The 25,367-nt window shown below is 39.6% G+C and overlaps 1 protein-coding gene across 13 annotated transcripts in view; it reads right to left on the bottom strand.

Moving 5' to 3' along the window:
* TSPAN4 (tetraspanin 4) overlaps window positions 1-25,367 on the bottom strand; it is a 380,904-nt gene that overhangs the window by 225,987 nt on the left and 129,550 nt on the right. For all 13 annotated transcript variants that reach the window (XM_085548324.1, XM_015863754.3, XM_085548323.1 and 10 more), the window contains one exon: window positions 653-696. The gene's annotated coding sequence lies outside the window, so the exon portion shown is untranslated. The remainder of the gene's footprint in view (window positions 1-652; window positions 697-25,367) is intronic.

The following is a 25,367-nucleotide window of genomic DNA, read 5'->3' on the forward strand; positions in this document are numbered from 1 at the left end:
TTATTTACGGTTAAGGCACAAAATAAAGTCACCTTAGTTTTGGTTTGCCCCTGTTTATTCGCTAGTTTCCCTTCTGATATCCTTCAGTGCCTCCCAGTAGCAACTTCATAATAATATATCTACAGGTGATGCCCTGTCTCACATATACACATCGCAATACCACAAATCACATTAATACCATCAATTTTAGAGGATGACTCAAAGATCCTTCAGAACACAGTATTAAGCCAGAATACGCAAACTTCATTGTACAAAGACATTATCAGCCAAATGACAATGGTTATCCCACCAGGTCCAATCCATGTTTGTTTCCCTCCCTTCTGAAAACTACAGTTTGCGAATGCTCGAGCCTACCCTATATATTTATTTGAAATGTTTACAGATTCCTAGCTTAGGCAGATACGCTTTGGTAAAATGGAAGATTTAGTGTAACTTGCAGTTGTTACTAAACAGGAAGCATCTATTTTCAGATGCTGGACTGCCTTTGTAAATGTTTTCAAGGAGATACCCTTCCATCACCCTGGTACACCACAACAGAGATAGTTCTGATAACTGCGTTATCTCAAAGAGGCAATAATGAGCTCAACAAAATGTCCAAACCAAAACACAAGTAGAAAAGAATACATTACCAAGGTGAATGGAGGATACTCACCTCTGCTTTTGCTGCCTGCCTTTCAATATACTCTATTGAAGCCTCTGTAAAAAGAGAAAAAGATGGAAATGTAAACAACTTAAAGACACCACAATAAATAAATAAATAAACCAGACAAGAGAATGTCATACATCTGAATATCTGTTTAAGATTTGTTCACCTGAATGACAGCACTGATGTGAAAAATACTTGGATAAAATGGAACCAATCCCTAGTCTGATTTTGCGTATCAAATACTGCATTTCCAACTCTGTATTTCTTTTGCTGTGTCCTACAGCCACACACAGAACACAAATCTCATGAGGGTGTGGGGAGCCAATACCTCCATGCCTATGACAGAGGGTGTAAGACACCCAAAAGCCGCTGCCTTCTACAAATTGCTTTTATTTTAGAGGTTTATTTAAATAGGCTACATCTCTGACTTTAAAGTCTTTTTAACAAAAATTCTTCACACTTCATGCACTGAACCATGGAAATCTCAGCTCAACAAATAAGAAACAATGATACAGTTTGCTTTAAAAAAATAATAAGCATATTTTTTGCCACATATATAACACACATATATAACATAAATATAAAATAGATATATAACACAATAACTTCTCTAAATAAAACACAAGTCCCAAACATGCTAAGGAACACCACAGTGAAAGGAAACTGCATTTAAGTGTTTCTCTTTCCACTCTAAGGTTTTCAGGCCCCAACTCCATTTTGCCAAGCACACTTACATGTACAGAAAGAATACAGTTAGGAAAGCTTACTTCTTTTTGAGAAAACACAGTTACTGGAAACTATAATCAAATACAAGAGGCAGGTTGGGACCAGGTCTTCTGGGACCAGGTTTACCTGCAGAAGGGCAGTAGGAGCACTGTGGAGAGCTGTGGGAGCAGACTGGAGGCACAGGGCCATGAAAAGGGGTCTGTGTTAATCAGGGCCTTGTGATAGCTGGGATGCACCTCAGGTCAGAAAACAGGAGCACCCCAGGACACATCAGGGCCCAAGTAGGAGGACCATCAGCAGGCTCTGACAGGATAAAGCTATATCCCATCCTCCCTGAGGTGCTGGAGACCCATCTCTGCCTTGGCAGCTAGGGAACTTGAACTCCCCCATGCCCTGCAAAGCTCAAAGGACCACCACGTGCCCAGCTCTGCCTCAACCTGGACACTTACCATTTGGGGGCCGCCTGCTCCCAGGCTCCTGGTTCCCCAGCCTCAGCACCACCTGCCCCACAGGGTCAGGCTGCTCCCCTGCATCAGCCACTTTCAGTCATTCAATCAAAACAAGCCTGTGAGCATACTGCCCATCCCATCTCAACAACCTCCATTCAGCTCTGCCAACCCATGGCCATCACTGGACTCACCTGGTTATAAGAGCAGTCCAGAGGCTGCTCAGGGGCAGGCACAAGGAGCAAGAAAGGCTAAGAGCACCACAGTTGGCAGCATCAGCAACACAGACCTTCCCTGCTTGTCTGCCTTTGGTAAAGGATATTTTAACCTTGGGAAGCATAACCTTTCAGTCAGACACGGCTTTCATGCTGCTGTCCAATGCACAGTAAAGGAGGACAAAGAGCTTTTGCTGTTATTTTCAAGCTGTTCTAATTAGGGGACTACATACTCCTCTGCTTAATATCTGCTTTATCCAAGTGGACTGGTCAAATATACAGCTGACTGACCACATCAAGCAAAACCCCCTTTTTTTTTTTTTTAATTACTCACTGTAGCTATTTTGCATGCCAATATTACTAACAGATTTGATGTTGAACATCCCTGTTTGGATATAAATAATATCTATTTCCCCTCAGAAGTTGGCCAAGTGTACCCAGGGCAAGTGCTGTCAAGCCACATCATCTACATCCTCTATGACAAACAGTCCTATTGCTGTCAGTACTCAGCCCTCTGCCCCTATCAACCTCTAAATACTCTACTTTTCTATCAGAGCATTCTTATTTTAAGAGGATAAACACAATGATGGAACTAACGCCCACACAGGCATGAACACACACAGTAAAGACTGAAATGGAACCCACCTGTCAATTTTGGCTAGAGCAAATGTAAGCATGTTGCATTTTGAAGAGACACTGATTTTTCAAATGGTTTATACATTCTCATACATAAACAAGAAAGACATACTACCATACTAGTTGCAAGCTTTTATACCTGAAAATGCTTATTTGCCCATATGAATTACAGATTCTAGTAATTATACTGGCACTATGAAGGTTTGGCTTAAGCAGAGAATATTCTTTTTATTCTGAACTTCTTGAATTTAACATTTGTTCAAAAATCACCATCAGCAAAAAGATTTTACAAACAAAGTACTTTCGGATGCATCTTAGATCTACTGTAGAACCACAACAAATTCTGGAGATGAAAAACATCAGCTTGCCTTGTACTGAACCAGAAACTAAATACAAGCATTCTGTTTCCTGCCACAAATTACATAAATGTGACATCCCTGGATCCTGGTATGTAATACAGATCTCCTCCTGTCTGATTCCTGTCCAGACTCTATCCTTTTTCATACTTGCAGTCTGGAAGATGCCGAAGAATGCACAGGAGTGGCATCCTGGAGAAGACACAATGCTTTCAGATTCTGCTGGACTTCTTCAAGTTAAGCACAGATCAGGTAATAGATTCCCAGCTCCATCCTGTTGCTCTCATCTCCACTTCTGAACGAGCACATCAAGCTTTCCTTCACTTGTCACAGTGAGGCTTCTAGCTCCATAACTGTCATGTCAGAAGGGGCCACTCAACAGGAAAAGCAGTAATTGCTGAACTGTAGGAATTGGAAAGGACCTGTGAAGATCAATCCCCTGCTAAAACAGATTCTCTATAGTAGGCTGCACAGGAGAGCATCCAGATAGTTCTTAAATGTCTCCAGAGAAGGACACTGCACAACCTCTCCAGGCAGCCTGTTCCAGTGCTCTGTCACTTTCACAGTAAACTTTCTCTCTCATGTTCAGAAGGGAAATTCCTGTGTTCCAGTTTCTACCCACTGCCCCTTGTCCTGTCACAGGGCACTGCTAACAAGAACCTGACATCATCCACTTAACTCCTGCCCATGGGATATTTGTGAGCATTGATAAGATTCCCCTCTCCCCAGTCTTGTCTTTTCCAGCCTCAACAGTCTGAGATCTCTCAGTATTTCCTCATACAGGAGATGCCCCAGGCAGCCCCTAATCATCTTGATAGCCATCTGCTGGACTCCCTCCAGAAGTTCCCTGTTTTTCTTGAAATGAAGAGCCCAGAACTGGGCACTAAAACCTCTCCACTCCTTAAATTGCACAATTTAAGTTGCTCATAAAGCTGAGGAAGATGGTCAGACATCTGTATGACTTACTTTTAGGTATACTATTAACAAAGCAAAAGAGAGCATTTAAAACCAAGTATATTCAAATCAGCTCAGCCACCTCCAGCAAGAGGCACAGAGAGCAAAGCCTGACCTTCTTTTCAGTCAAGAAGATTCAGGTTCCCAACATTTCTAGAAGTGCAAATTTCTCTTGACAGCCATAAATTCATCTGAAAAGTGATGGCAATTAAAGAAACGTAATCTGTCACTCAACAGGGTTTTATTTTACGTGATAATGTGCTGATATATATATACACACAGTAATGAAAAGCGTATTTTGACATTTAAAGCCACCCTACTTAGCTGTGCCACAAAACCCAAGCTGTCGGGAGACATGGGCGAATGTAGCAAAATTTTTAGATAACAGCAACTTCTAATTAAGAAATGAAACTTAATTTTTACCAAATTGGAGCATGCATAGCTTCTCTCACACAAACACAAGAAAGAGAAACGTTTGACTAGGACTCCTATTTCCAGCCAGTCACTTCCTCAAAGCAGCAACTGCGACTGATGTCATTTCACTATGACTGCAGGCTTCTCTTTCAACAGAGCTGCACTCTACTATAGTGGTTAAAGCACCAGGCCAACATTTGGATGATTACGATTCAAATCTTGGCTCTGACAACAGCCACTCCTTTAACTTCGGGTGAATCAATTAAATGCTATTCTTCGCTGCTTCCAAACTAATCTGTAGAGTCAATATAATCCTATTTACTTTATGTTGTGCTTTACAAATGGGGTTGGATAGCTGCAAGGTTTAGTGTTTTCAGTGATCATGTTCACATCCTCACCAAATCTGTGCTAAATTTTCCATAGGAGGAAGTTGTGGACCTTTCTTCCAAGGTACATTCTACAAGAATTAAAGATGGAGGAGGAACACATTTCTATAATATGAGACAATACAATACAACCACAGTTCTTATATTACAAGTATGACATGCAACTGATGACAGTGAGACAGACATCTGAAAAGCACACTGATAATACCTTTACTCTAGAGTTGCAAGACTATCATGAATGGCAAGGGTAGCTACCACTTGCCCAACACACAGCATCTGCTAGCAACAGCATTACAAGCTAAAACCATTCCTACCCCTATGCCAGGGAGGAGGGAAATACTGCTAACCACAGCCAAAGCTGTCAGTACTCATCCTCTCTTTGAGCAGCTTAACTAGTGGGGGAAGAGCAAACAGCCCCTAAGGTTACATGCTGCATAACAGAGTTAAAAAAGGATGGGAATGCAACTACAATTCTACCTTTCCATCCCTTTTTTTTCCATCCTTTCTCAGTGGTGGAAGAGACAGAAAAATAGCTGCTCCCTCCTTTTGCTCTTTCCTCAGATCCCTTTCTTAAGTCTTTCATATCACTTACATTGTTAACTGAAAATGGGCATTTCCAAAGACGGGCAAATGAGGGTGAGGACCAAGAGAAAGGTGCTACTTAAAAGTGAATTTCACATTACAAGGTCACAAGAAGTACTGTACAAACAAGAAGACTTTGGAAAACACCAGAGTATGAACAAAAAAGCCAGTACAAACACCAGAGTGGCCCCACAATGAAAAAAAGGAAAGCAACAGCAGCTTGACCTTCTGTCAAGGATGCAGTAAAGGGAAAAAAGCAAAAACAAACAAAGAAAACAACAAAACACCAAGAAACTACACAGAAAAGGAGAAGTGGATAACCACTGGCACATTCTGCACATTTACAATACCTCATGGCAATCATAACGGCTCTTCCCCATAGTAACATCTACAAAGAGACACTTCCACCCACCCAACACCATTCTAAAAACTAGTTGTCCGTATGATGCACAACTTCATTCACAGGCATGAAGTACAAAGTTTTTGTCACAAGGATTTACACGCCTTCTGAACGTAAGGCATTCATGGATGCTCACACCTTGCACTGTTTATACAAAAGGAAAGTCTGAGTATCACAGTACAAGATAGGCAAAAAGATTACGGTTTTAAATGCATGCAGCAGGACTTGCTACAAGATAACACATGAATAAAGCGGGGTGTGAAGCTTAGGATGCTGGCAGGACCACCACAAAGCAATTCAATTGCATTATGGTAAATTCAGCTGTCTTCTTCTGCCACTCTTTATCTAAGGGTACACCACCACAGTCCCAAATCCCTGCTCCTTTGTGTTATCTTTGTTATGCAGCACCTTAATTAAGCCCACATAAAGACCCACAGGTTGATGTCATAGACTAGGTCACAGATCAAAGCAACTCCCTTCTCTCATGACAGGGGATATTTCCTGCCATGCTTTTCAACCTCCAAAGTTTTCATGTTTCATGGTGCCCCATTGACAGTCACCCCATACAAGCAGTGGAGCAGCAAACACAAGCGTAGAGCCCATAACTCTTCAGGATGCTTCCTTTGCTGATATCAGTACTTATCACAGCTCTTCAGAATTCAGAGCTGTCTGTCGTTTTCACAAATCAAGAGCCACAGTCTAACCCACAAGCAGAGATTCCACCCTATAGAAACCATACGGCATTCTCTGTAGGGAAAGGTGACTTTTACCTCACAGGCCCATACAACAACACCATATCAAGAAGTCTCCACTTGTCACCCTTTAAGCCATCAGAAAGTAACAAATCTCTTTTGTCAGACTTCGGTTGTCTCATTGCAAAATAGATCTCGGGAAGAGAGAAGCAAGAGAAGACATCCAGGGAGGAATGGGGTACGTTTGTTTGTACAATGGCTTTTGTTCCACACAGCCATATGGAAATGCAAGATAAGCGTGTCCATTACTATTCAGAGACAGTAGGATATATTGCACTCTGAGCATAGGAACAAGTCCCATTTATGCCAGCAGGCCCTGCGAACACTCAGCCAGAGAACACAGTTGCTGCACATTCAAAGAGCTGCATATAGGCACCAAGCGCTTGCTATTCACTTCTGACAACTTCAGGGCAGTCTAGTATTGCATTCACTATGAGAAAACAAAATGGATCAGAAACACGTGATTGTTAGCTGAATTAGCTGAAACTGCTCACTTATGTGTGCATTCTGCAATTACCACAAACTCATAATGGCTAAAGCAGATACCTTTATTTTCTCCTCAAATCATCTCCTCAAATTATCTTCTTTCCTAACTATTTCTCAGAAATACACAGTTAAAACACAAGAGTAAAGATGCATGCCTGCAAAGGACAATTGATTATTGATAGTCCTCAGCCTTGGACATAATCTCTCCTTTTTTTTTCCATTTTATTTTATTTTTATTTTTTTTCCCTAGGATAGGGGATGTCCCTGGGAGACTTATATAAAATACCCACTTGATAAAAGCTAAACCACACATGCATACATACTTATGCAAGTCCGGAGTTATGTATGGCTACAGATACACAGACCAAACTAAAGAATGCATATTTTTATCTTCAAAAAAGAACCATATTTTTACTGCTGAAATTGAAAAAATGATAGCCCAGGAGAGAAAACCAGCTTCATGATAGACTATGATCCTTCACAGTGTTACATAAACATAGGTAAATCATGACACAAAATATACATTGAAGATTAGGGGTGGTCTACTCAGACATGACATCATCTTTTGGCTTCTCCTAAGACTATTTGGAAGAGTGATTACATGATTTAATGCTTATTCTCAACATTATGCTTACAAAATGGCACTAGTGATAGTCTATATATAATGAAAATAAATAGGTGACTACATACCATATTAGACACAAGCATTAGATCTCTGCAACACCAAAGATATGAAAAGAAACCACACACTATATTTTTAAGTACAAAATGTTGTCAGTGATGGAACAAAAATAGAAGATTTACTGCTTACACTAAAGGTTTAGCTCTTTGGATTGGTCAGTAAGACCACTGCATTTGTTTCCACTGTGTTTTGCCTATATTACAGCACTGTATTGATACTGGAATTATATTAGTACCAAGCTTGGCTGATGTAATAAAAGAGTGAATATATTTATTTCTTCCTGGTTAAAACAAGAAATCGCTGGGATAGAACAAAAACGGACCATCGTGCTGTAATTTTTGCAGTTGTTTTTTAAAAAATTAGAGCTCCATTTTATCTGCTCACTCAAATATTCTGTCTGCATGTAAACCAGCCAAGTCATTGTAACATGCAGGAAACATTTTGTATGGTGCTTATAATGAAGAGGGGAAGGCACAGAATCTAGAGATTGAGGAAGTACTGCTCTAAAACCAGAAATATAGCTAGTATACTCTTCAGAGGAGCAGAAAACTGAGGTTTCTGGAAGTGAAACCATATTGCAAGTAAACATAGATGAGCATCTATTAATGAGAGTTTAGGAAGCAGAGGTTGCTGATGGCATATTACCAGCATTTGGTATTTTTAATGAATGTAGGACATGTGAGCCAATGTGTGTTTCTACAGCAAGGTTTTTTCTGAAGGGCTCCGCAGTTATTTTCTGATATTTATCTTACTCCTATAGTAAAGTTCTATTTAACATTAGTAAAGTTGCTTTGTTCCACTTTAATAGCATTTTTCTTTATTAGCAAAGACTGAAAAATACACATTCACTAAAGGCACCTCTGTTTCTTAACCTACACTAATGGAAAACTTATCTATTCCACTATTCTTCTCCCACAACTCATTGTAAATATTCACAACTTCGATAGTTACTATTCAGCCCTCGAGTTCAATACACACAAAAGGAGTGCACTCTACCCCACAGGATTCTAGGAATAACACTGTGTACTTTATAGAGGACAATCTTTCATTGCAGCAATTCACAAAGCTTTACAGAAGCCCATGAAATTCCACAGCTCTATTTATTAACATTTTAAGACATTAGAAAGGAGTTACAATTGACTCAAGGGAACAAGCCCTATCTTTCAGCTTCTCACACAAAACCATATTCCAGAAGTTATTAGCTCCATTTATTCTACAGAGTCCAATAGTGCTGCCTTTTAGAAAATTGAGAGGGATTTGTAAGGCCGTGTGGGCCATACACATTTTTAAGCCTTGTGATGTTACAGAAAATATTATTTATTTCATTGCAATTGCTTTATGTCTGCATAAAAACTACATCACTGCACCTGACATGCCTATTCCTGGATTTTAAGCATTCCAGCAGCTATAGACTCCAGTTCTGCTGCTGCTGAAGGCAGAAATCCTTAGACAAATGGCCCAACAGGGACTAACTCACTCCAGGTCCTGTACAATGAAGTTTATTCCTATTATAACCTCCACTTACATTTCTGCATGTATTTCTTTTTATTGTGGCTACTGAAAGTCATGCTCCACAACTGCCTCTCTTGCTGAGATCTCTTGTCACTGCAGATAACAAAAACAGCATTTTTGTTCCTTGCTCCCAAACTCTCCAGGCATCTAACAGGAGGAAATTTGTGAAACATGTCCCAGGGGTCAACACCGGAAAGCACAGCATGACTAGTGAAAGTGACCAGTCTAATGGCAGAAGATCATCACATTGAAAAAACAGGACGTTTGTCACATCCTACACAAGGGGAAAAGCCCACTTCCTACCTGCCCTACATCCTTTGCACACTGGCACTTCTGTCTGCCAGTATTCCTGCAGCTGCTTCCTTGGCAGACATTTCCTCCACTTCAAGCAGTTCAGCCTCTGTTTCTGCTTGAACTTAGCCTTGCAGAAAGCTTTGGAATGCAATGCTTCTCAATATACCTTTTCCTCTTCCTTCTTCTCCACTGCCTTGTTCCCATCCTGATTTATTATTTTTCCCTTGACTCTGCTTGGATCTCTGTGAATCTTCCTCCAACTTATCCCAGTAACTTCTCTTGTCACCTGTCACTCTACTCCTTTGAAGTTAGACAGCAGATAAACCACATATATCTATCACCACCTAACGGCTTTTGGTGCTTAAAATCAGCAGGAGAAATGCACACCTAGTACAGGCCAGCTCCAAAATCCCAGATGTTTTATCACTGGATAAAGCAAATATTCACAACAAGCTTACTGTCCTCGTTAAAAAAAGTAAAGCTTCATCTGTTCACACAGTTACTTATTTCTCTTGTTGTATCAGACACCGTAGTCTCACTGAGCCTTCCCTTCTTTCCTCAACAAGTCTCAGCCTTCTGTTAGCTTATCATTCTCCCTGGCAAAATCAACTGAGCTAGTGTACCTAGCTTCCACTACCACAGCATGACATTGCTTAGAGCCCCCTCATGAGACCCAGTCATTTATGTAAGTTTGAAAACTGCTTGCAGCTCATTATAGCATTTATCTCGTCTCACTCTTTCTATTGCTATAATAAACAGATGTGTAACAGCTACAAACAGGTTTTACAAATTTTCTTTGTAGTCTCACTTTAGCTGCATGCATATTTACAGTACTTTCATACAACCCAGTATGAAGAGCCATGAGTAAAAGCAAAATTACACATTCCCAGAGGGATCTCTCTTTTGCTTATTACTTCCCCATTTTAATGCATTTATTACAGTTTCTGAATTAACAGTGGCAGATGCATGCAAACAAAGAAAATTTTAATTTTGCAGATAATAGTGGATTACAATACATTAACATTACAGTAAAACCCAAAGCGAAAGCACTCAAGGGACATAAGAGCAATTCATGTAGTTAGTTTATTTACCTAACTCTGACACATTGGTAGGCCATTCAGAAGCAAGTGGAATTGTGTTTACATAGGCAGAGCTATCATGCTTCTTCAAAATCATAGACAAATATCCTGTTCGGGATTCAAAGGAACATCAGTTCCCTCAGGCAAAGGAAAATATAAAATCATATACCGAAATAGCAACTTTAAACAGATCTTCTCCATTGAGACTGTGAGCAGGGAGAAAACATTAATAAGGATACGGCGCAAAAAATCAGCTCTCAAGAGATTCGTAATATTGGTATTTTGAAAGAGATTCTGTACCAGTTAAGAATAATAGTTATTTATTATATACTTCTATTGCATTCTGAAACGAGTATTTTCAGAAAGAAATGAGCTTCCTCATGGATATTACCAGTGTGGATCAAAAGCCCTAACTTCCACACTTTTAACACAGCTACAGCCCAATGCATTAGAGCTAAAAGCACCTTGCAACAGCGCCCAGTTGTATTTTAACAAGCAATGATCTTCTGGAAGTCAGAATCTCTTTAAAAAAAAAAAAAAAAAAATTCCAGTTAGATGGCCTCTGCCGATAGATAAAGGGATGAATATACAATCTCACACCAGCAGTATAAATATTAGAAACCAAGTTCTCACTAAACCCCAAAGCTTTCTGGAGCAACCAAAATCAAACCTCTTCAGCAACATAGACAAAGCATCTTCAGCTGTGAGCAGAGAATTATGTGTTTTGATGGATTTACTCCAGTACTCAGTAAGTCTGGGAAAGTGATGAAACCTCAAGACTGACAAAATGACTGACTGAAACCTTGGAGATCTGAATAATTAGATGCAGCAGAAACCACCACCAGCAGCGTCATCAGCAGCACCTTCTTCTAGTGTGAATAGCCGCTACCTGTGCACTGCATAACCAGCAGGCACTAACCAAACCACTTCAGAGTAAAGCCAGGCAGAAATAGTCTGGAACAGAATGCTACCACTGAGACTTTTCAGCAAGGGTTCTGGTTCAGGCTGCTTCTTTTGCAGTGCTGGTCTGTGTCAAGAGACCACAGACTTGGCATGGATTCAGTATTGATGGAATCTGGGCTCTGTAGCAGCCCAAGCAAGGATCTTCTGTATAATTAATAAGAAAATAATAAGCAATTCTGTACTTAATCTCTTTAATTTGAAGCTTTTGGAGTTCTTCAGAAAAATAAAATCTCTAGCAATCTTGTAAGAAGATACGTGCCTCAAGCCACTGAACTCTACAGACTATTCCAGACTTCAGAGTAACACCGAGTAATGTCATCATCATTTATATGGAAATTTAAAGCAGAAACATAAAAAACTACCACGAGTCATTTATAATTAAGTATGACTGGATCCTAGTTAAGGTATCTAGCTGAGGATTTTAGATACTAGTCCAGGCATTACACTTCCAGATGTTTCATAATGCCCCTGATACTGTGAAATAGAGCTGAAAGTTTGTCTGTAGGTAAGGAAAATCAGGTACGCAGGATTCAAAGGTGCCAGCTTCCTATCCTTTCTTTCTAACAACTCCTACTATGACATTGTGCTCAGCAATAAAACTTCGGAGAAAAGAAGTAGTATCATTATTGGTTATGGCATTTATTTTCCCAAGTAACTGCTTCATTACTCTGAGGTCCTCACGCCTGAGACGGCAGCTAAGAAATCTGCCTATTGACGAGAAGAAGTGAATAAATTCCTTATTTTACCTCACTTGCACATGCAGCTTTGCTTCACTTTTTAAACTATCTTCCTCTGAGAACCCAAAAGTGTTGCTTCTTCCAATTCCCACATACAGCAAGGGCAGCGAGCAGCTGGTGGGTGCTGAGCTGCTGGCCAGGGCCAACCTGCCACACATTCCCACCATGTACCGTGCAATTGGATTACACTGGAGAATATATATTTAATGAACTGGATTTTTTTCTTGTAGTAAAAAAGCAGGGAAACACACATAAATGTATTTGAAATGTCCCCATAAATCTGCTTGCTCTTTCCTCTTCTCCTCATTCTGAACATTGCAGCTCTTGCTTTACTTCCCACTATGATTCGATGGTTTGTTTTTCTATTATGATCCTGGTTCAAACTGATTGATGTTCATTACTGGATGCTTCAGTGAAACTATGAAATATTTCTGTTTCAGTGCTTTTCACTTTTTCACTTTATTTTTGCCCTCTTTCATTTATATTATTCTACTCCCTATTTGGAAGTTGTGCCACACGGTTTGAATTGAAATGCAAAAAGCATTTCATTTTCTCAGATCAGCCAAGACATCCAAACATTTGTTTTAAGCAAAGAAATATAGAAATCTCAACTAAATCCAGTTTCACAGGTCCTACCACTAATTCTGATTACGCCAGATGAAGTTTTTCCCTTGGTCTCAAACATGCTGCAATTATTTTATCTGGGTACAACTTCATCTTTTCCTTTTCCGAAGTAACTTAAAAGTATAGGTTTCATAAACAATTGCAGTAGTAATACATCACTCAGTTTGTCACATACAGTTGCATACAGTTTAAAGGGCTCAAATTAATTAGAATGGTATTTCCTTCCGCTAAGAAAAATAGTGCCTCTTTAGAAAGATCCAGGTGAAGTACTGGAAAAGATACATTTCTATTTATTTTAAATCTTACCTCTGAAGCCCTCGATTACATGAAAATTTGTTAATTCCATAATACACCTACTTGAAGCTCTTTACACAGCAGTGCTGCCATGAAACCTTACCCAAAGTGACCTTGGAAACCCAGTGCTAGACTTCTAATTCACATAACTCATACACAACTTTTAACCAGTAATAATGGATTAAAAACAAACAAACAAAAACAACCTATCAATATTTATTATTTTTAAACAATCTGAATAATGACAGGCTCTTGGCAGCCTGAGACTGAATTTTTATTTCCAACTGAAAAATTTCCCCCATAAAAAGTGCCCGTGAGTGTATCAGCCAAGTTGCTCATTAGAACTCAGCTCCTCTATCACAACAGGGTTTAACAAACAAGGAGAATTGAAGCAGTGTTTTAATACCAAAATAAAAAGCAGGAATAAAAACAGATTTAATGGCAAACTCTCTGCACTACCTTATCCAAAAATATTAAACCAAATGAACCAGACTTCATGCTACAGTTATGTAGCCATGTAGGACACTGGGGAAAGCTAAAAATTAAAGCAGCAAGGCCAGTTAGTAAAGCAGTCAGCTGGATGTTACTTGGCATCCATTACATGGGTTTAGCCTCAGTGAAGTCAACTGCTGAGATTCAGAAGCGACTTCAAAATGCCATTCTAGCCACTACTTTTTGGTCTCATTTTTGTCACCTGCCTGGGTCTGTACTGTCTCTCAAAAATCCTGGCACATCCATCTGTAGCTTTTCCTGTTCCTGTGCTTTGTCACACTGAGTGGATGCAGAAGCAGAATGCACAACTGAGATGATACTGTCCTGCTGTTGAACATTCAGCTCTGTAATTCTAGTAATAAAACTGCTGACATCTTAAGCCACTTCCAATATCTTTCATTAACCTAATGTGAGGCCCTATAACTATTCAATCTGAATCAATCAACTCAACCCTCACTGAAGACCAAGGAGATTTCCTTCCAGGGGAAAAAATTTTTGGTTTATTCATCAATTGCTGGAGAACAAGAACAATGATATTCAGCAGCACTTCTTTCAGCCATCAGGTAAGAGGGGCTGAAAAGTCAAAACATGCAATGCAAAAAACTCAATGATAAGACAAGTGATAAAGCCTTTCTTCTTCAGTTTAAAGTATTCTTGCTGTTACCATTGAGCCTGAAACTATATGCTTTATATATATATAAATATACATGCTTTATACACACATGCTTTATATATATATAAATATAAAATACGTAGACATGAGAAGCAGAAGTGAAAGGACAAAATATTTGTGAAGGGCACAAACGAATCTGGAATTAAAATGAAATATATCCTTTGCAAACAGGAACGGATACTTGGTAGCTAAGCCGATGCCAATAAAATAAGTTCTATCCCATAAGTTCACTCTTATTATTAATGTTTTATCTTTCTTCCACAGGAGATGAGTAAATCCTACTGACTTGTGTAGAGGAAGGCTGAAGTTCACTGCAGTTAAGATATCTGCACTTTGTTCCCTAGGAATATCAAACTGTCACTCTCTTTAGAAAAAAACTGCATTCAAAATGAGTAATCAGAAGTGCAGAAGTCCTGGTTATTGTCCCACAGCATTAAATACAGTGAAATCACAGCACAGTCATGTATTACACACTACAGAGCCTGACATTTTCATTGTTAATGTCACCTACAGCTTAAGGCTTTTTCCCCATAAATCAAGCAGGATTTTTTTTCTCCCTTCCCAGTGTTGTCTAAGGGCTATATTTCAAAAAACAATGTCATAGTTGTCGTACACTATCCATATTCATTTAATAAAAGAGGAGATTATTCAGTCCATAAGCAAAAAGCTGATCCTGAGCCATATCATACAAATGCATCTCCTCCCTCAGTGTCACTGGGCTAATTATTTTTTCCTCATATTTTCACAGTAACACTAACCAGAGACAAAGAGGTCTGAATAATCTCACAAAACTATTATTTTTTACCCTCACTTTTAGAGGTTTGTCTTTTTTTTTTTCTTTAAAATAAACTGGTAAACAAAGCTAATGACAAGTTAAGGATTGCTTTTGTGGGAGAACAGAAGCACAGGAAAGATAAAGGTGCAGTGACTCTCTGAGTCCCCAGCTGACACCATCTATGTCAGACTCCTCCATGCATCAGTAAGATGGGCCTTGCGAAGTATGGAGGATTTTTTTAGAATTCAGTCTAGTTCTGGGAGATCTTTGTACAGATGTTCCTTTCCCTTTGTCATTGCACTCAATCACTGGATTTTTAGCCAATGCTAAGACATACAGAAGAGCAAAAAAATGAACTATAACTCTAGAGAGTGAATATGAAAGCAAATGTTGCAAGAGGCAGAGAGAGAGCAGGGCTTTATCAAACAACATGGGAGTAAAACAGCTCACAAGATACTTTCCTCCTAAAAACCTTGACCTGGGGTATGAGCAATTCATTTATTGCTTTCTCTGGCCTAGCCTTCACATGTGCTTGGTTGCTCGAATTGCCCAGATGCTGTAAGGGATTTGGGTGACTCCAGACTAAAAGTATGTCTCGAGGATTAAAGTGCTAAACAGGATTCTCTCAATCCACTGCTCATCTATTGACTGTGCACACTACCTCACTTCTCGGTGCTTTTGTTTTCTTTTTCTATTTTCAACCATCTTGAAAGCATTTTTAAAAACAGACAGGATGAAACTTCTGTCATCCAACATACAGTCTAAGCCTTTTCCCTCCTATATCCTTCCCTTCTGTGAGCACTGAGAAATAAGCACTTCTCAGACAATCAATCCAATCTGTTCTTGATACTGTGTAAGAAGAGGGAGATAACATCCTAGGGATGCTTACTTCCTTTGGCAGAGGCTAGGCAGACAGCTCAGATGAATTCCACCCCATTGATCCATGAACACAAGATCCTTGTTCAAAATGACAGAGGCATCCAGGAGATCAAAGCATTAGATATCAATTGCATTTACTCATTTTGTGAATGCCTTAATGTGCTCAGAGCGAGACCTCTGAATCAAGGCTCTTCCATTACTGCATGCCTATATAGTCCCTGGAATAATACAGCCTAGCACAGTTGGGAGCTATAGTTGTCTTCATTGCCCACAGGATCAAAGGGTGAAAAATTGACAGATACATATAGACTCCGCAGCACACTGAAATGTGCTTCGTATTGAACCATACATGTTTAATCGAAGAAAATAAAGTGTTTCTTATCTCATTAGCATTCCAGTGTCCAGACTGTCTTTAGTGCTTATGTTAAGAGAAAAGACAGGGTTTGCAAAAGAAACATCTGTTTACTTAGTCACTTCCTTCAGCTCCACTCTGCCTATCAGCATAGGTCATTCTCCCAGCAGCATCCCTAAATTTCAGTCCCTGTGCAACAGGAATAATTCTTCAACACGCACATGAAAAACTACTAGTGGGAATCCATAACACCAGGCTTCAGTACAGCCATTGATCATAAAACTTCTCCTACACAAACCCATCTTCAGAGAAACTGAAACACCAAATATTTTAAGCCAATATTTTCTTACAGTTAGAGTGAATTTTCTACTGAGCTGTGGCTGTACCATGCCTTCTGAACACACACCAGCTCTCTTAAGAAAGCAGAAGGAAAAAAAAAATGCATTATCACTTTCTAAATCCCCACAACCCTCTTTCAAGAATACTTTTGTGTACCACAAATTAATAGTTCCCCTTCTCCTGTACTGTTAGTAAACAAACAAGAAACTCACTTTGCACCTCCTTTACACAATCAAGGAACAAACTGCCATGCTTAAGAGGGTGCACCACCTGCTAAACAGTAAACCAGACCCCATAGGATATAATCCAATCCTGACATTACTTTTGCTCCAGTATAATCTCCACAGATGGAAGATTAATGTGGCAGCATACAAAACTGGAGTCTTACTTTTACCTGTAACTACTTTATTAAGAGTTTTTTGTACCCGTGGTTTAAGTCCTGCTCCACTCTTTCAGTGTCATCCGCACATAAAATAATGCTGCATTCATACTTCCAATTGGCTAGACAGGACAGGAAAACAGCTTGCCCCATAGAGAGTAGGAGGATTTTCCTGCTGAAAACAGAGGACTGTATCAAAATCAAAACAAAATCTGAACCTCCACTGAATGCCATTTTCTTTCCATTTCTTTCCCTTTGTATTTGACTGCTTTGGTTTTATTTTCTAATTAAAATCTAATCTTGCAAAATGTCATTTTCAGAGCATTAATGGAATTCAGAATGGAACTGCCCACATTGCATTTAATTGCTTCCTACTTACACGCGCAGATATCACCTAGAACAAAACCTCCAATAAACACGGGTAGCTCAGAGTCACTGTTGTCAGCACAGCTGCATAGTGGCTAGTCTGGCTTTTTGAAGGGAAATCTTTCATTTCTTTGCAGAAGTCACTTCAAGCAATGCGAGGCAGAACACTTCAGAGAATGTGACTGGCAAAGTTAGCAAGTTTGAGTGATTTACTTATTCATTTTTTAAGACAGATTGTGACCATTCACCCAGCTCCTGCCCAGATTTTAGTCTCACACTCAGCTCACGTGGAGTCTGCAAGAAATGCCGAAGTGCCACATGTCTGTTGGGCAGAACAGGCAAGAAGAGATCTAGAGGGCCACTCCGCAGTTCTTCTAAACTGCAGCACATCATTCCCTGCAGCTGTCATGGTCTGTCTTCTTGGCAAAGTAACTGCCTGGAACCTTCTTCAAAATCCACTAAATAGCGATAATTGTACAGAGACAACTTTCAAGTTGGGGTGTATAATACATCATCTTATCCAAGAAGCTCCTGAAGTGTTTGTCCTGCTTCAAACATTCCAATCGCGTGGATTTTTTATTCTAATAACAAGCGCACTACGAAGACAACAAGAGAGAATATTACATCTCCATACATTACATATTTCAACACCCACTTTTTCTTTTCAGTGTGAAATTGAAAACTCTTAAATAGGATCAGCATTTTAACTGATACATGTTATGAAATCTAGGAGGAGATTTGCCAGAGAAAAGAGGAAGGCTGTCAGTTAAAACTCATTACCTTCCATGCCTTTTAAGAATTTAAACACATATATAACCATACATCTACGAACATCCTGCAGAGGACATGTTAGTAAATCTGAAATGGAATCAGAAAAGTAAATAAAGCATAACAAAGGCCAGTCAGTGAGACAACTCATTTTTGTTGCTAGGCCAAGGATTTACACAGCAGCTCTTGCATTACCGAAAGTACAAAGAACAACAATTCGAGGCACTGCAAAAGCTGGGGCCTAACAGTAATTGTTGTGACTGAAGGACTTTTTAACCAACCTACAGTGGAAGATGCAAAACTAAAATAAATCACATACCACCCCAAATCTTCCTCCATCCCACCACAATTCCTTCAGGATAGCAAGCACTTGGAAAAGTATGACTTTCCCTCAATGGCAGAAAGAAGTCTTGTATTTTCAAACCATGGATTTTTATCTTTTTTTTTTTTTTTTTTTTTTTTTTTTTTTTTTTTTTAATAAAAAGGAAGTAAATAGGAATCTGCCCTTTAAATCTTCCAAAAAAATCGACACAGTACTCAGTCTGGCTTACTACAGAACCCAAGCCTACAAGCATGTTCATAAAGCGCTTTTTTTTTTTTTTTTGGTACTGTTCAGGATGTACAATCTGAAACACCAGCTCAAGATACAAAAACAGCATATACAGCTTTACTGAAACCCAGAAATGAAGCCACAAGGATTTAAAATCATCTGGAGAGCAAGGAACAGTAAGTCAAGTGAGCAGTTATCTTCTGTGGAGTACATGAGAGACTGACAACACGTGTGGGAAGCTTTATTTCCTCCTTCAGCAAGGCCAACTATACCCAAATGCCTCATCACACCAGCAACCGTAGGTGGACAGGGTTGAACAGAAGATGCACACTTGGAGGGATCTAAATCCCACTCCAAGCAAGAGGAAGGAATTAATACCATACACAAACCAAATGACTCTGCAGCTTGCTTTTTCCAAGAGAAAGAATTAACCAGCTGATAAGTGCTATCCAGAATTGTACTTCCTTCACACTCAAGGCTTTTGCAAAATGAATCCATTTCAGGACAGGAGACCAATATTTGCAAAGAAATCACACACCAAAGTTGGCCTTTGCTCTTCCCTCCTTGGAGACACAAGAGTAAGAGGAAAAAAATAACATACTGTATGGCAAAAGAAAGTGATGACACTGCCTTCAACTGGGATACAGGCACTAAAGAACAATGGCAGGTAATAAAGAAGGAAAACTCTTTTGCACAATACTTGCTTGACTGCCAATAAAGCATGCTGCCTTTTTTCCAGATATGATATCAAACTTATCAAATATCTTTAAGATTTGTTTTATCACAGACTTCCTACAGAACAAAGAGTAAATGGATTTTTCCCTGTTCAGAATGAACAGTCTTGATAAATATATTTTCAAAAGGTTTTAGTCTTTGGACTACAAGAAATACTTCTGCTAGCATGCATGTGAAAATGTGCCTCAAGGAGAAATCAGTGGAGGTGGCTCAGCTAGGAGCAGCAGCTTCATATACATTACCATTTCAGATTCCATTGTCCACATGCACTAGATGAGATGATAATCTTTATTCTCCCATACATGCTATATCCTCTGGCTTTTATCCATAGAGTTCAAGGAAGCTCCCTCATGACTGGGAAGATCTTCCTAGCAGTGGAACTCTCCACTTTCATGAACTTAATACCACGTTGGTCTTTGTATGAAGACAGCCTACAAAAAACACTCCTTGATAAACAATCCAGCTTATCCTTTTCTCTCTTCTAAGAGAAGAGCTATTTCTCTCCTTCATCTTTGCTGGAAGGCACTAAAAAGCTGCTAAAATTATAAAGATTACCCTCTATGGTAAGGAGAAAAACATTATTACATGTCTGGGAAGAGAGGGGTCAGAGAATTGATGGCCAACTAACATGTTAAAGTCTTTTAGGACTTTAAGATAACACAACACCCACAGCTGTCCCAGCTATGCATCAAGTGTCATGGCGAATATCTGTCACATGGGAATCTTTTTTGCTATCCCTCCACATTCATTACAGAACTTTATGTTAGCAAAAACATTTGTGCCTTTCTGGACCTCGTTATTCAAATTGCTTTGGAGAACGCTTATACACACAGATAACTTCATAACATGCCTGCAGCTTATTTTCTGTATTTAGGTTTAAATATTATAATATTATGTCTTCTGCTGCAATACTACAAAAAAAAAAAAAAAAAAGAGAGGTCAGCAACTGTTAAACAGAATTTCATCTGCTGTCATTTATCATACTAGGCTGCATTTCAAAAAGCGATATGAAATCAAGCTTGTTGAAATTCATCCATGACAAATGCTTATTTCCTGTCTCTGCTTCAATTTTATAGCGACATGCCTGCCCTTATTAGATTTAGTACCTGCTGAAGTCAAAAAGAAACTTAAAGAAATTCAGAATGGCAAAGGAGATCTAAATCTTTGTCACACATGTCCAGAAATCTTAACTAAGGGCTGACTCGACACAGAAAACCAGGACAACTCTTCATCTCAAATGAAGCACCCTTCATTTGCACGTTATTAAATGTAAAAAGAAACTGAAAATGAAAGAAATAAAACATAAAACTGCTGTTACCCAAAGCTCCCTTCAGTTTTTCAGGTAGTTTCTATGATCAAATTCAGCAAAATTAAAAGCCAAAACCAGAAAACCGACGGTTCAGACACACTAGAAGCACTATTTAGGCAATATAAAGTCTGCTGATTTCACAAAGAATTGCACAGATTTCATCCCAAATTAAGTCTGAATCAACATGAAACAAGAAGTGATGTTGAGACTGAGACTATAAACAGACCTTTACAAATGCTATCTCTGCTTTTTCTGAAAAGTTAGACCCCCCAATGGGAAATTAAATAGAAACACAATATGCATTTGCTCTACAGAAAAGGACTTCTATGATGCTAACTTTCTTAGCAGGAGATAACTAGCCTGGGAACTCACGATATGGAGCACAACACTAGCTCTTGGTCTACCTTCACTACTCTCATACTGATAACTCTTAAGATTGTTTTAAGATGAGGTAAGTGTTAGTGATTATGATACTCAGCACGAAGAGCCGGGGAACAAATAAATTCAAGTTTAGCTTCACATCAGGAGCTGGTCTAAAACTGCATCACAATTAAGGCTGTAGTTCCACATAATTATTTTTTACCAACAGCATATCTGATTTAAGAGGGCTACCCCTCCCTCCCCTTGTGCAAGTCTGCTCTCCTCACAGCAGAGTTCACTGCTGCCTGACTTAAGCTGAATCAGTTATTTGCACTGCTACACTCTAAATTAAGAGCTGTGAAATCATGCAGCAAAAGTAATGCAAACATAAATAAAGGAAGCTTTAATGAAGCAGTGAGAACTTTCACTGGTTTTTGAATCTGGCTCCGTGTTGATCATGGCTAATAACAACTTTTTGATTTCAGGAATTTGTTTGTCATTTGGGTCTAAGAGGTGACTGCAGAGAGACAGTGAAACCCGAATAGACCACCATGTTCATCAGTTGCTCACTCAGTGTAAAGCACTGCAGTTATTTTGGTCAATGTTCTACTCTAGTATGTGTATCATATTTCCCCCTTAGCATAAATGAAAGGTGATGGTGAACTCTCGTGTGTGTGCGCAGGCTATTAGTTTTAACTATCTCCAATCCAAGCAAATGATCTTGGATTATGGCAGCCTTTCAAAGCAACCAGGACCACCTTCATATTCCAGCTGGTGTCAAATCAGATCCCCTGCAATCTAACAATAGGCATTTGCACACGAGCAAAGAAAACAACTCCACGCTAAGTCAGTTCCTGGCCAAGGACAGGTTCACCAGAACTCCAAGTAATAGAGAAAAAGAAAGCAGAATATCAAGAACACAAGAAGCAGTGGTCAAACACACCATGAATACAAGGCTGTTTATCAGCCCCATGCAGATAGAAGACTTTCTGGATGCAGAAATGCACTTCCCAGTGCCAGGAGCTGTGTGCACAGGCAATATGAAAGTTATTCCCAGCTCTTATTTATTTAGTGGACATTTCCCTTTGATGCCTTCCACTATCAGCCTATTAATTGGAAATAGATGCGTTATCTCACCAGATTTCTATGAAGTTTCACCGAGACAGCTATGAAAGTGTAAGACATTTAGAGGAATGCTACCAGAAAGGCAAAGAATTTAATTTTTTTTTTCAGTTTTAGATATTGCTATTCTGTCCACAGCCTTAGCTACAATGCAGCTGAGGGCTGCCCTGTTCCTTCACTGACCTTGGAGAGAGCTGTGGGAGCTGCTTTGGGCTGAGCCTCTACTGTTTCACCTCAGCTGAGCTACAGCATCAATCCTAGATAGACAGCAGAGCCGACGTGCTCAACAGTTAGTGCTTCTGGACAGGCACAAATAATTCACAGGCCAGTGGGTGGCCACAGCAGACAGCAATGTCTGAGCAATGAAGGCTGAGCTCTCTGCTGAAGCGAACGGGGACAGCATGACAGCTAAAGTTAGCAGAGCTCCAGCTCTGGAGAGCAGGGAGCCTGGCCTATCCCAAGCCACTGAGTAATTTCTGTGCATCAGCAACTCATTCTTATTTCACCAGGTTCCTGCAGTTCCCTCTACACTGTCTCCTGTTTACTCTCCCTTTACTAATGTTTTTTTTCCCCTCAATATCATTCCTCTGTCTTTCTTGAGTCTCTTCCATTTGACACATCTCAGCCCCTCAGATCTTCCCTCATGTAACACACTGACCACCACCTCTCATTTTCTGAACCAAGCATCTTTTTCAGACAAGAGATGTTTCCACATTTAAACTGTCCTGTTACAGAGAGATGGATCAGAGGGTGGGAGTTTTGTGGAGCGAGCACACAGATACACAGTACAGCATTTCAGTCCAAGGTGCACAGTTTTAGATGAAAAGGTGAGAAAATCATTTATTTCTGTTGTTCAAATAAAATGAAAACATGCAATTTTGAACCTGTCTTCTTGTCAGCAATGCTCTCTGAGCTACTGTAAGCAAGCTGTGAGCTACAGAAGCAACGCCAGATGTAAACACTGTAGGTCCAGGTATGCTTCAAAATGAATCAGTGGCTATTTCCAAGTGGTTACTTGAATTCACCTTTTCCTTTTATTCCAGAACAAGTCCTCATGGGACTTTATGTCACTGTAATTAACCTACAGTAGCTAAACCAGGGAAAAATCCAGAGGTAGACTGATTTTAGGATTAACTTATCACACAGAAATCTATTCTCTAGGCAAGGAGCTGGCAAACATGGCTGCAACTTGGTGGTGACACCAAAGTCAAGGAGAAGATAAACATGTATCTCTGAACAATGTTAATAATAGATCTTTTATTCTGGCCTGGCAAGCCAGTAATATAAACTGGGCTAAGGGAAACAGGCTCAGAGATCAAGTTGACTCTGCCAGAATATGTGGGTAAAAAGACTGCAGGTAAGGACCTAAGCCAGGCTCCCATCTCTCAGTGTGAGTCTAAACTCAGCAGTAGAGAGAAAACTGAGGTTCTGCCTCCTTGTCATCTCACTCCCTCTTCTCCAATTCCTCTGGCAATGTCCTAACTAAACTGAGAGGAGAAAAAAAAAGTTCCAGAAGTAAAACACCATCTCACATTACAAAACTCTACTACTCTGAACACTGCTGAGAAATTAAAACTGCCAATAAAATTTAGTTTTAAAGAGGGGATGCAGGCTGGGCAAAATAGCAGAGAGAAGGATTATTTGATCTGCTAAACATACTGTATGACTTGTTCCTGGAGTTCTTCATGCAAACTTCTCTGCCTACAGCACAGAGTTCTTCTTTCCTCATCTTTTCCAACACTGCAAACACTTCAACTTATGTTGGCAGAGCTCCAGTTGGCAAACACCTGATGATTCAGAGCAGCCTCTCACAGCCCCTTTGCTTAAAGGAAGAAGTTCTCATGATAAACTGTTCATTTAATGTAGAGTTGTGCTATCCAAAAGCTGTCCACCAAGTACAGCAACAACTGAAAATGTATAAAAAGCAAAGGCAAGAGATTTTTTTCCCCTGCATATTGCAGTCCCACTTAACCACTTTTTGTGACACAGGCCAGGCCTGAAAACCTATCATCCCAGAAACAGTAGCATTTTCCAGATGTATTACATCCATTAGCATCACCTCCATAAACATAGCTCATGAGAGTCTCCAAGGAGTTTAAAGGCCAGCTTTTATCTACCACCAGCGAAGTAAGGCAAAGCCTACTCAGACAGAAGTCCTTTCAGAACCATCCACTTAGCTCTTGACTCTTGTATTAAGTCTTCAGAGATCTGCTTTACCATTTGGGCAGCTAAGAGTGGCTCATGAATAGATCTGGAGTTCTTTTATTCTTGAACTGACACTGAACATCAGACTTTTTCAGCACCCCAGGGATGTGCAGCATCCTAAGAACCCAGAGAACGTGGCCACTCATTTAAGAAACTAATTAAGGAATAAAGAAAACACTAAAATTCACTTTATGAACTGAGTTGATCAATTTTGCCTTGTTTTTCAAGACAATAAAAATCCACATCCTAAATCAGAAAGCCAACATTCAGTATCAGTAGGCTAATATTCAGAATCATTCTGCATAAATGAAACAGAAGTTCTCTGCTGTCAGTTCTTTTTATCCACTATAAGCCAATCTTGTCACCGCTGCTTTTCAGAAGCCTGACTCTACCTTTTTAGCACTGTTGTTATAAGATAGCTTGACTGCGACAAACACAAAATCAGTTGACCCAGAAAAGAAATACTAATATCAGGTGGGATTAAAAAACAGACATGAACACAATATCCCTCAGACTGCAAGCAGCCACACCAAAGAGCTGTAGTAACACAGGGACTGATCCGGAAACAGATTCCCCCATCGTGCACATATTCCAGGCTCCTAAACTTTCCTCTGCCTTCCACAGTTTTAAGCATGCAAGTGACCTACTTAATGTAATTAAAATAAGCAAAAGTACAATTATTTTTTGTTACAGTTCTATCACTTTTCTCAAAAAGCTGAGCTTTTTTGGGATGCCACTGCATTTCCCTTTACCAACACAGTACATACACAGCAGTAACACCAGTGGGTACTTTAAATTACATCTGTCCTATGATGTCCTAAATCTGCTCAGGGAGCAGAACCAAACTTCATCTCTACGGTGCTCCTTCTCAGCAGTGCT

Source organism: Coturnix japonica, chromosome 5 (genome assembly GCF_054131305.1).
Source record: "Coturnix japonica strain WE chromosome 5, WE-NBRP24, whole genome shotgun sequence".
Lineage (NCBI taxonomy): Eukaryota > Metazoa > Chordata > Aves > Galliformes > Phasianidae > Coturnix > Coturnix japonica.